The sequence below is a fragment of the Canis lupus genome, chromosome 2 (assembly GCF_048164855.1).
Source record: "Canis lupus baileyi chromosome 2, mCanLup2.hap1, whole genome shotgun sequence".
In the NCBI taxonomy this organism is placed as follows: domain Eukaryota; kingdom Metazoa; phylum Chordata; class Mammalia; order Carnivora; family Canidae; genus Canis; species Canis lupus.
Window position 1 is genome coordinate 61,959,445 of NC_132839.1, and position 9,436 is coordinate 61,968,880.

Below are 9,436 nucleotides of genomic sequence, written 5' to 3' on the forward strand. Positions count from 1 at the left end.
GTGAACAGGAGCATCTCTGAACAAGAGCACTTTTGAGTGGGAGAACTTTTGAGCAGGAGCACTACTGAGCAAGAGCACATTGGCAGGGCCTGAGGGCACGGAGGCCCCCCGAAGAGACCCAGGTCTGCTCAGCTGTTGCTGCCTTCTCCCTCCAGCGCTGGGCCTGAATCCTCCAAGGAGTAGAAGGCAGCCAACCTCGTCTCTTCCACAAAGGATGCTATTCATTTTTTTTTGTAAATTTTTTTATTGGTGTTCAATATTGGGAGCATCTCTAAGCAGGAGCACCTCTGAGAGGGAGCATCTCCAAGTGGGAGCATCTGAGTGGGAGCACCTTTGAGCGGAAGCACCTCTGAGTGGGAACGTCTATGAGAAGAGAACCTCTGAAAGGGAGCATCTGTGAGAGGAAACACCTCTGAATGGGAGCATTTCCAAATGGGAGAACCTCTGAACAGGAGCATGACTGAGTGAGAGCATCTCTGGGCGAGAGCATCTCTGAGAAGAAGCACCTCTGAGCAGAAGCACCTCCCAAAGGGAGCATCTATGAGCAGAAGCATCTTTGAGCAGAAGCACTTCCAAGTGAGAGCACCTCTGAATGGGAACATCAATGAGTGGGAGCATCTCTGAATGGGAGCACCTCTAGGTGGAAGCATCTGAGTGGCAGCATCTCTGAGCAGGAGCACCTCTAAGTAGGAGCACTTCTGAGAGGAAGCATCCTTAAGTGGGAGCATCTTTGAGCAGGAGCACCGCTGGGTGGGAGCATCTCTTAGTGGGAGCACCTTTGGGTGGGAGCAGAAAGTTCAACACATTCATTAGCTGTGACTTATCACCCAAGGCATTCATCACCCACCACATATTTGTCCATCAGTGTCCGTGCTGGGGCCTGGGCTGGGGCTGCAGGAGCAGAGCTGAATCAGGAATATTCCCTCTCAAGGAGGACCACCTGGTTTACAAATAAAACCTGAGGATGGGTGACTGGGGGACATAGATGGGACTCCTGTGCTGGAGGCCAGTTGCAGAGGCTTTAAATGAATGCACACCTGTGTGTGTGTGTGTGTGTGTGTGTGTGTGTGTGTGTGTTTGGCCCCTACCTCTGCAGGGCTGCCGGGGCCCTCCCTGGGGTGACCCCACCATCTGCATGCCACTCATCCTGGTGGCTACCTCCTCCACACGGTGTCTGAAATGACTCGCCTCCCCTGTGCTGGGTCTGAGGTGTCCCCTGCCCTGGCACTGCCATCCCACCCCCGAACCAGGTCCCACGGCCACGCACTGCTGCAGGGCGGCTGTGAACTGTAGTCCTGGCTGGGTGGTGGCCTGGCTACAAGGTTGAAGTTCTGCTACTGTTAAGGGAAGAATAAAACCTGGAGACAACCAGGAGGGGCTGCTACTACTGGTCTCCTGGTACTGGGAGCAGAATCAGACTGGCCCAGCTCACGCTTCAACCAGCGCCTGCCCAGCCGTCCAGGGAGCATCGGGTCCATGTGCAACAGTGGTGTCCGTGTGGCCAGGGACCCACCAGAAAAGGGCAGGTCAAGGTGCAGAGGCCTCCTCCGACCTGGGGTCTGAGCCAGTGAGCCACAGGGGTCATCATCATTGGCCATAAGGTCACACTTGAGGACCACAGTGGCTTCAGTGTTTTGGAAACAGACGTTGCACAACACTGTAAGTTAGGTAATGTCACTGAATTGTACATGAAAACAGGGCTAAAAAGGCAAATTTTATATTAAATGTGTTTAACCATACACACGAAAGAGAAGCACCAGACCCCTTGGTCAGGGAAGGGCACCCAGCATCCCAGGGGAGCGTCTCTGGGGGCATATGAGCTCCTGGATCCGAGCATACTGGAATCGTGGGAAAGATGTGAGCGTGGCTGGGGAGGTGGAGCAGGTGCAGGGCAGGAAGCCTGGGGATCAGGGAGGGAGGTTCAGCTCTGATGGAGCCTGCCCCAGCCCCAGGGCCACCTCCTCAGGACTGGCACTGGCATCCCATTCTCATGGATGATGAACCAGGGTCATCTGCAGTGAGACTCTTGTTTGTCGGCCCCACAGAGGGGTCCTCGCCTCTCTCCTCCTGGGTCCCTCTGTGTCCTAAGCCTGGGAATTCTAACAGACCTGAGGACTTCCCCCCAAGACCACACCTCCCAGTGAAAGTGCAAGGCCAAGGGAGCTGGGCCTCATGAGATGGGCTCAAAGCTGTGGGCTGAGCTGGGGGAGAGAGAAAAGTGCCCGAAGCCGGGGTGGCTTCCTCCAGAAACTTAGACTCCCCAAGCAGAGGTAGGGGTGACAGTTCTAGTTTGAGTTCAGAATTCTCACTATTCGAACTCAGTACTCTCGCAGGCCGTCAGGACTATACCTCGTTCATAGATGAAGAGAGATCTGGGATAGCTAGAGAGGGCTCCTCTTCTGGCAGTCGGGGGAGCCGGGGGGTGGGGCTGAAGTCAGGGTGCAGGGGAGTGGGGGGCAAGGGGTGCGGTCAGGGGCTGGTGGGCAGGGGCGCCGGGGGTGAGGCTGCAGTCAGCGGTGTGGAGCCGGGGGGCGAGGGCTGAAGTCAGGGTCTGGGGGAGCCAGGGGCCGGGGCCCCCTCATCCTCCTTTTGGAGCACAAACAACCTCAGCAGCCTCCATGAGTACACAGCGCAGAAATCTGTGTTTGGTAGTAGTTACGGTTTGCACGCACATGGTTCCATGTCAAACTCCTTTGGCAAACAGAGATGGGATAGAAGGTGAAATATCCGTATTTTTGGCCTCTAAACTCGGGCAGATTATTCCCACCCTTTCCAAGTCGTGGCCGTTGGGTCTTCTTCCGGCAGACCGCCTGGCAGCTGAGTTCCCTCACCTTGGATCGCTGACATTTGTCACCGGTGGATCAATGTCACCCGAGGCCCCCAGGGATGCCCCAGTCCCTGCTGCCCTCTCCAATTGCAGAATTAAAAGGCGAGGCTGTTGTTGGTGTTGTAACAGCCTTGTTGCCTGGCTCTGGTTACACGGAGCTGACCCTCCGTGTGCTGGAGGACAGACAGCCGCTCCTCTGCAAAGCTGGGCCTCAGAAGCTGCTGGGCAGCAGCTGCCACTGGGGTCCCCTCCCTTCTCCTGGGGGCCGGGCCTGGAGACTCAGGGCGTTGGAGCTGCAGGGGCCCAGCCTTGGTTCCAGGCTCAGAGGGGGTACCTGGAGCCCAGGGCAAGAGCAAAAGGTTTGCCCTGAGCCACGTAGCAGGTAACTGAACAGTTAGAATTCTATCAATTTTTTTCAGAATTCTTAAAATTCCTAAGCTTAGCACATGAGGTCCTTCATGAGAGAACCTTGCTCCCCAAATGCATCAGGAATCACTAACTACATGCACAAACACACACACATATGTACACACATATGCACATGCACACACACATGCTCTCATGTGCACACACGTATACTCATATATGCGGACACACGCACTCTCACACATACACATGCATATGTGTGCAATGGACACACTCGCACATGCATGTGCACAGACACGCATGCACCCTCATTCTGACAGCTGAGTTCCTCACTTGAGTTCTAGGTACCTAGTATCACCCACTGCCCAGACTTCGCACAAGCTCCTCACTTTGCCTTTGGCGCCCTGTCTGCTCCTTTCCTTTGCTCAGGCAGTCTCTGTCCCTTTTACAAAACCCGGCCCAGCAGTCACCTCCTGCTGGGCTGGGGGCCTCCTCTGGGCTCCTGTTGCCCAGACATCCCTTCGTCCCTGCACATGCCCCCTCTGGGGTCCACCTGCCTCCACGATGAAGCCAGAACTGCTTAGAGCTGGGGCCACCTCTTCGTGTCTTGCACGTGCTGGAGCCTGGTGTGTAGTAGGTGCTCAATAAATACTAACAGAATGCATGACTGTCTCCACTCTGCCAATAATAGAATATTTAACCCAAAGGCTTTGACCCCTGCCCCTTCTGCTGGTTTTGCTAGAATCATGTACTTTCGCCCACCCGTGGGCAGCCCCAAAACTTGCACCCTAATGGGTCTGGGCCAGCTCCAGATCTGACAGTCTCCAGGTGTCTGGGAAAATCCCTGGAGGAAGGTGCACAGAACTTCTTCCCCACCCCCACCCCAGGGCAGGGCCTGAGGGCACGGAGGCCCCCCCCGAAGAGACCCGGGTCGGCTCAGCTGTTGCTGCCTTCTCCCTCCAGCCCTGGGCCTGAATCCTCCAAGGAGTAGAAGGCAGCCAACCTCGTCTCTTCCACAAAGGATGCTATTCATTTTTTTTTTTGTAAATTTTTTTATTGGAGTTCAATTTGCCAACATACAGTATAACACCCAATGCTCATCCCGTCAAGTGCCCCCCTCAGTGTCCGTCACCCAGTCACCCCCACCCCCCACCCACCTCCCCTTCCACTACCCCTAGTTCCATTCCCAGAGTTAGGAGTCTCTCACGTTCTGTCACCCTCTCTGATATTTCCCACTCATTTTCTCTCCTTTCCCCTTTATTCCCTTTCACTATTTTTTATATTCCCCAAATGAATGAAACCATATAATGTTCGTCCTTCTCCGATTGACTTACTTCACTCAGCATAATACCCTCCAGTTCCATCCAAGTGGAAGCAAATGGTGGGTATTTGTCGTTTCTAATGGCTGAGGAATATTTCATTGTATACATAGACCACATCTTCTTTATCCACTCATCTTTCGATGGACACCGAGGCTCCTTCCACAGTTCGGCTATTGTGGACATTGCTGCTAGAAACATCGGGGTGCAGGTGTCCCGGCGTTTCATTGCATCTGTATCTTTGGGGTAAATCCCCAACAGTGCAATTGCTGGGTCGTAGGGCAGGTCTATTTTTAACTCTTTGAGGAACCTCCACACAGTTTTCCAGAGTGGCTGCACCAGTTCACATTCCCACCAACAGGGCAGGAGGGTTCCCTTTTCTCCGCATCCTCTCCAACATTTGTGGTTTCCTGCCTTGTTAATTCTCCCGATTCTCACTGGTGTGAGGTGGTATCTCATTGTGGTTTTGATTTGTATTTCCCTGATGGCCAGTGATGCGGAGCATATTTTCTCATGTGCTTGTTGGCCATGTCTATGTCTTCCTCTGTGAGATTTCTCTTCATGTCTTTCACCCATTTCATGATTGGATTGTTTGTCTCTTTGCTGTTGGGTTTAATAAGTTCTTTGTAGATCTTGGAAACTAGCCCTTTATCTGACACATCATTTGCAGATATCTTCTCCCGTTCTGTAGGTTGTCTTTTAGTTTTGTTGACTGTTTCTTTTGCTGTGCAGAAGCTTTTTATCTTAAGTCCCAATAGTTCATTTTTGCTTTTGTTTCCTTTGCCCTCATAGATGTATCTTGCAAGTTGCTGTGGCCAAGTTCAAAAAGGATGTTGCCTGCGTTCTCCTCTAGGATTTTGATGGATTCTTGTCTCACATTTAGATCTTTCAAAGGGATGCTATTCAGCCCCAGCAGAGCCACCCGCAGCGGTGGCCTCGTTTCTCAAGATGCGCAAGGCCTCAGGTCACACATGCAGGACCCTGTGCTCCAGGGAAGGGCCAGGAGGGCCTTGTGCACCGAGTCTGAGGAGTCCTCGACACCCTGAGGGGAGGCTGGGATGGTTCAAGAGCACTTGGGGGTGGCTCTGAGCCCATGGGCCCATTTGGAGTTGCACACATGCTGACAGTTACTGTACCAGTATCCTGGGTGGGGGTGTGTGTACAAGAAGTGGTCACAGACTGGGCAGCTCAGGCAACAGATATTTATTGTCTCTGGGTTCTGGAGGCTGGAAGAGAAATCAGGTGTCACAGGGTTGGTTCCTTCTGAGGCTGGGAGGGAGAACCCGTCCTGGGCTGCTCCTGGCTTCTGGGGGATCGCTGGCACCCTTGGCACTGCTCGCCTTTAGACACATGACCCCGTCTCTGCCTGTGTCAGTACAGGGTGCCCTCCCTGTGTCCTTACGCAGTGTTCTCCTTCTGTGTGTCTGTCTGTCTCTCCTCTTCTTTCAAGGACACAGCACTGGATTTAGAGCTCACATCCTCCAGTGTGATCACATCTATACTTATATTCAGTGACATCTGCAAAACCCTATTTCTAAACCAGATCACATTCACAGGTACCAGCATTGGAATGTGAGCACGTCTCTTTGGGGGACACAAGTCTGTCCACAATAGTCATTGAAGCCATGAGCCCTCTGAGGTTGTCCAAAGCCAGGACATCAAGGGAAAAAGATGAAGCCTCTGGCCAACACTGGGAGCACCTCACATGAGCTTGTAAAAACTAAGTTATGATCAAAGATGGCATAAAGAACATGAGACGTCAATCCACGATCTGGGAGAAAGTATTTGCAGTGCTCACGATAGATGAAGAATTTGTGCAGGAAATATATAAAGAGTCCCTACAAATCAATAAGAAAAAGCACAGGTAAAAGATACAAACTGCTGTTTCACAAGAAGGGCAAAAGGAATAGCCTACAGAAAAATGATCCACGGAATGGTCTACACTCTGGTTTCCTCACTCATTCCCCCTCTCATGCACAACTGTGTGGGACCCAGGGGACACCTAGGGGGCTAGACCTGGCATGCCCTCAAGGGGCTCACAGTCCAACAAAGAACAGAACCGGGACCCTAGTAATGTGCTGCGACTGGTCTAAAGTTGGGGGGGAGGGATCCCTGGGTGGCGCAGCGGTTTAGCGCCTGCCTTTGGCCCAGGGCACAATCCTGGAGACCGAGGATCGAATCCCACGTCGGGCTCCCAGTGCATGGAGCCTGCTTCTCCCTCTGCCTGTGTCTCTGCCTCTCTCTCTCTCTCTGTGTGTGACTATCATAAATAAATAAAAATTTTAAAAAAATCTAAAATCTTTGGGCAGCCCCGGTGGCGCAGCGGTTTAGCGCCGCCTGCAGCCCAGGGCGTGATCTGGGGACTCTGGATCGAGTCCCACGTCAGGCTCTCTTCATGGAGCCTGCTTCTCCCTCTGCCTGTGTCTCTGCCTCTCTCTCTCTCTCTCTCTCTCTCTCTCTGCATCTCTATGAATAAATAAATAAAATCTTTAAATAGAATAAAATAAAATAAAGTGGGGGGGTTCTGTGGGAGCACCACGGGCCCCCCAACCACCTCGACCTCAGAGCTAAACCTTGGTTTGCAAATTCCACACACCCCAGCCCCATCTCCTCCCACCAAGGTCCCTACCCCAGACCTCCTTACAGACCCACAACCCAGACTCACCCATGGTGCTGGGCAGAGACTGCTTGCCATCAAGCCTTCCCTGCAGTAAGGTAATGTCAGGGTGTGAGCAGGGGTGATGTTTGGAATTGAGGGGAGGCATGTGGTGGTGGGGTGCTGGGCCATAAGCAGGAACAGACTTGGGGCCCTGTGTGCCATGCCTTGGAGTGTGAGAATCCTGGGTACTTAGCTGTGCCAGGCTTGATGCCTGCCCTCTGGGCCCACCCCCTCCCTCTGCTGACTGCATCAGTTGGGGTGCATGGGGGAACCTGTGGGTAGCATGTAGGGTGGTCAACATCCCCCCACCCCAGTTTCCCTGGGAGTCTCCATGTTTTAGCCTTAAAGGCCCACATCTTGGCAAACCCCTCAGTCCCAAATCCTGGATCCTGTCCACTCTGGGACAAGAGGACATGCAAGTCTTTGTCCACCACACAGCTAAGCAGTTGCTCCCAGGAAGCCGTGATGCATAAGTGAGTCCAGACAAGGTCAGCGCCAACTTGAAATTCATTCTCTGGAGCTAGGTCCTGTAGACTCATATACCCGGTAGCTCCCAAGAACATGCACAGGCCGCTTTTGTGAGAACTGGCATTTTCTTGAAAGTAACAAACCTTGTAAAACTACATCCTTTGGAGTTAGGAGCTGGGCTTCAATAATCATCAGAATGAATGTCAGATTGTTTCTCTCCCTGAATGAGCCAAGAGAAAATTAACCAAAGAAGGAGCTCACCAGGGGCTGGGGGAGGTGTGGCCAGTGGAATAGAGTTTATGTCAGAGTTCTCCAGGGAAGCAGATTCAACAGGAGATATAAAGAATAAAGATGGGTATTTACGCTGTGAAGAGATACTGATATAGATATTTATCATAAGGAATTGCTAATGATTATGGAAGCTGCAAATCCAGGCTACACAGCTCATGTCCAGTTGGAACCCTAGGCCAGGAGCTGCTATAAAACCAGAAAGAGGGGATCCCTGGGTGGCGCAGCGGTTTAGTGCCTGCCTTTGGCCCAGGGTGCGATCCTGGAGACCCGGGATCGAATCCCACGTCGGGCTCCCGGTGCATGGAGCCTGCTTCTCCCTCTGCCTGTGTCTCTGCCTCTCTCTTTCTCTCTCTCTCTCTGTGACTATCCTAAATAAATAAAAAAAAAAAAAAACAGAAAGACCCAATGTCCCAGTTTAAAGGCTATCAAGCAGCAGAATTCCCTCTCCTTGGGGAAGGGTCAGTCTTTTGTTGTATTCAGGTCTTCAACTGGTTAGATGAGGCCCACCTACATTGAGAGGCCAATCTATTTTACTGTCTACTAATTCAAATGTTGACTCATCCAAAAATGTCCCTCCTCCCCAAAGCTACCAGAATCATGTTTGACCAAATATCTGGACACCTTTGGCCTAGTCATGATGACACATAAAGTTCACCATCACAGGAGAGATAAAAAAGTTTTATATAAAAACTAGTGGTGGGCACACAGTGGGAATGTATTTAATGCCACTGAATTATACAGACACAGTTGATTCAATAATAAAGATTGTGTTAAATATATTTGATCACAATTTTTGAAAACACACAAAACAGATTTTTACAGTTGCCCAATTTTCTAGGTTAAAAAAAAGCTATAACACTCACTTTGGCAGCACACATACTAAAATTGGAACCATATAGAAAAGATTAGCATGGCCCCTGTGCACGCAAATCTGTGAAGCATTCCATTTTTTTAGAAAAGCTATAATTAGCAAAACTATTTCCATGACGCACCACCCTGGAGTTGGCAGACTGTGCGCAAAGGGCCAGACAGCCGGTGCTCTTCACTCTCGAGCCGTGCAGCGTCCCTCTGCCCTAGTGTCAGGGAAGCCGCTGGAGATGATGCCTGAATGAATGGGTGTGTCTGTGTTCCAATAAAACTTTACTTATAGACATAGAAATTAAAATTGCTTCTATAATTTTTAAATCACAAAATTCTTCTTTTTGCTTTTTTTTTTTTTCATGTGAAAACTATTCTCAAGTGGCCAGGTGACAAAAACAGACGTCAGGTTGGATTTGGCCAGGGAACTGTGGTTTGGTGACCCCTGACCCCAATACCTGGGAGCGGGGGTTAGGCCCCCAGGCAGGCGCCAGCCCCAAGCCCAGCCGAAGGGGCTCAGCCGCACCAGGGGCACTTGGGGTGTCAGGGGTCTGCTCTCATCAGTGGTGTCGGGCCGGGCAGAGCATTCACAACCTGATGAGTCGCCAGGCCCTATGGGGACAGCGGACTGTGCCTGGGGGCTAGAGG

The 9,436-nt window shown here is 51.7% G+C and overlaps 1 pseudogene; it reads left to right on the forward strand.

The window, feature by feature from the left end:
* The first annotated feature begins 8,789 nt into the window (after positions 1-8,789).
* On the forward strand, positions 8,790-8,883 carry LOC140623745 (U6 spliceosomal RNA; annotated as a pseudogene).
* The last annotated feature ends 553 nt before the right edge of the window (positions 8,884-9,436 follow it).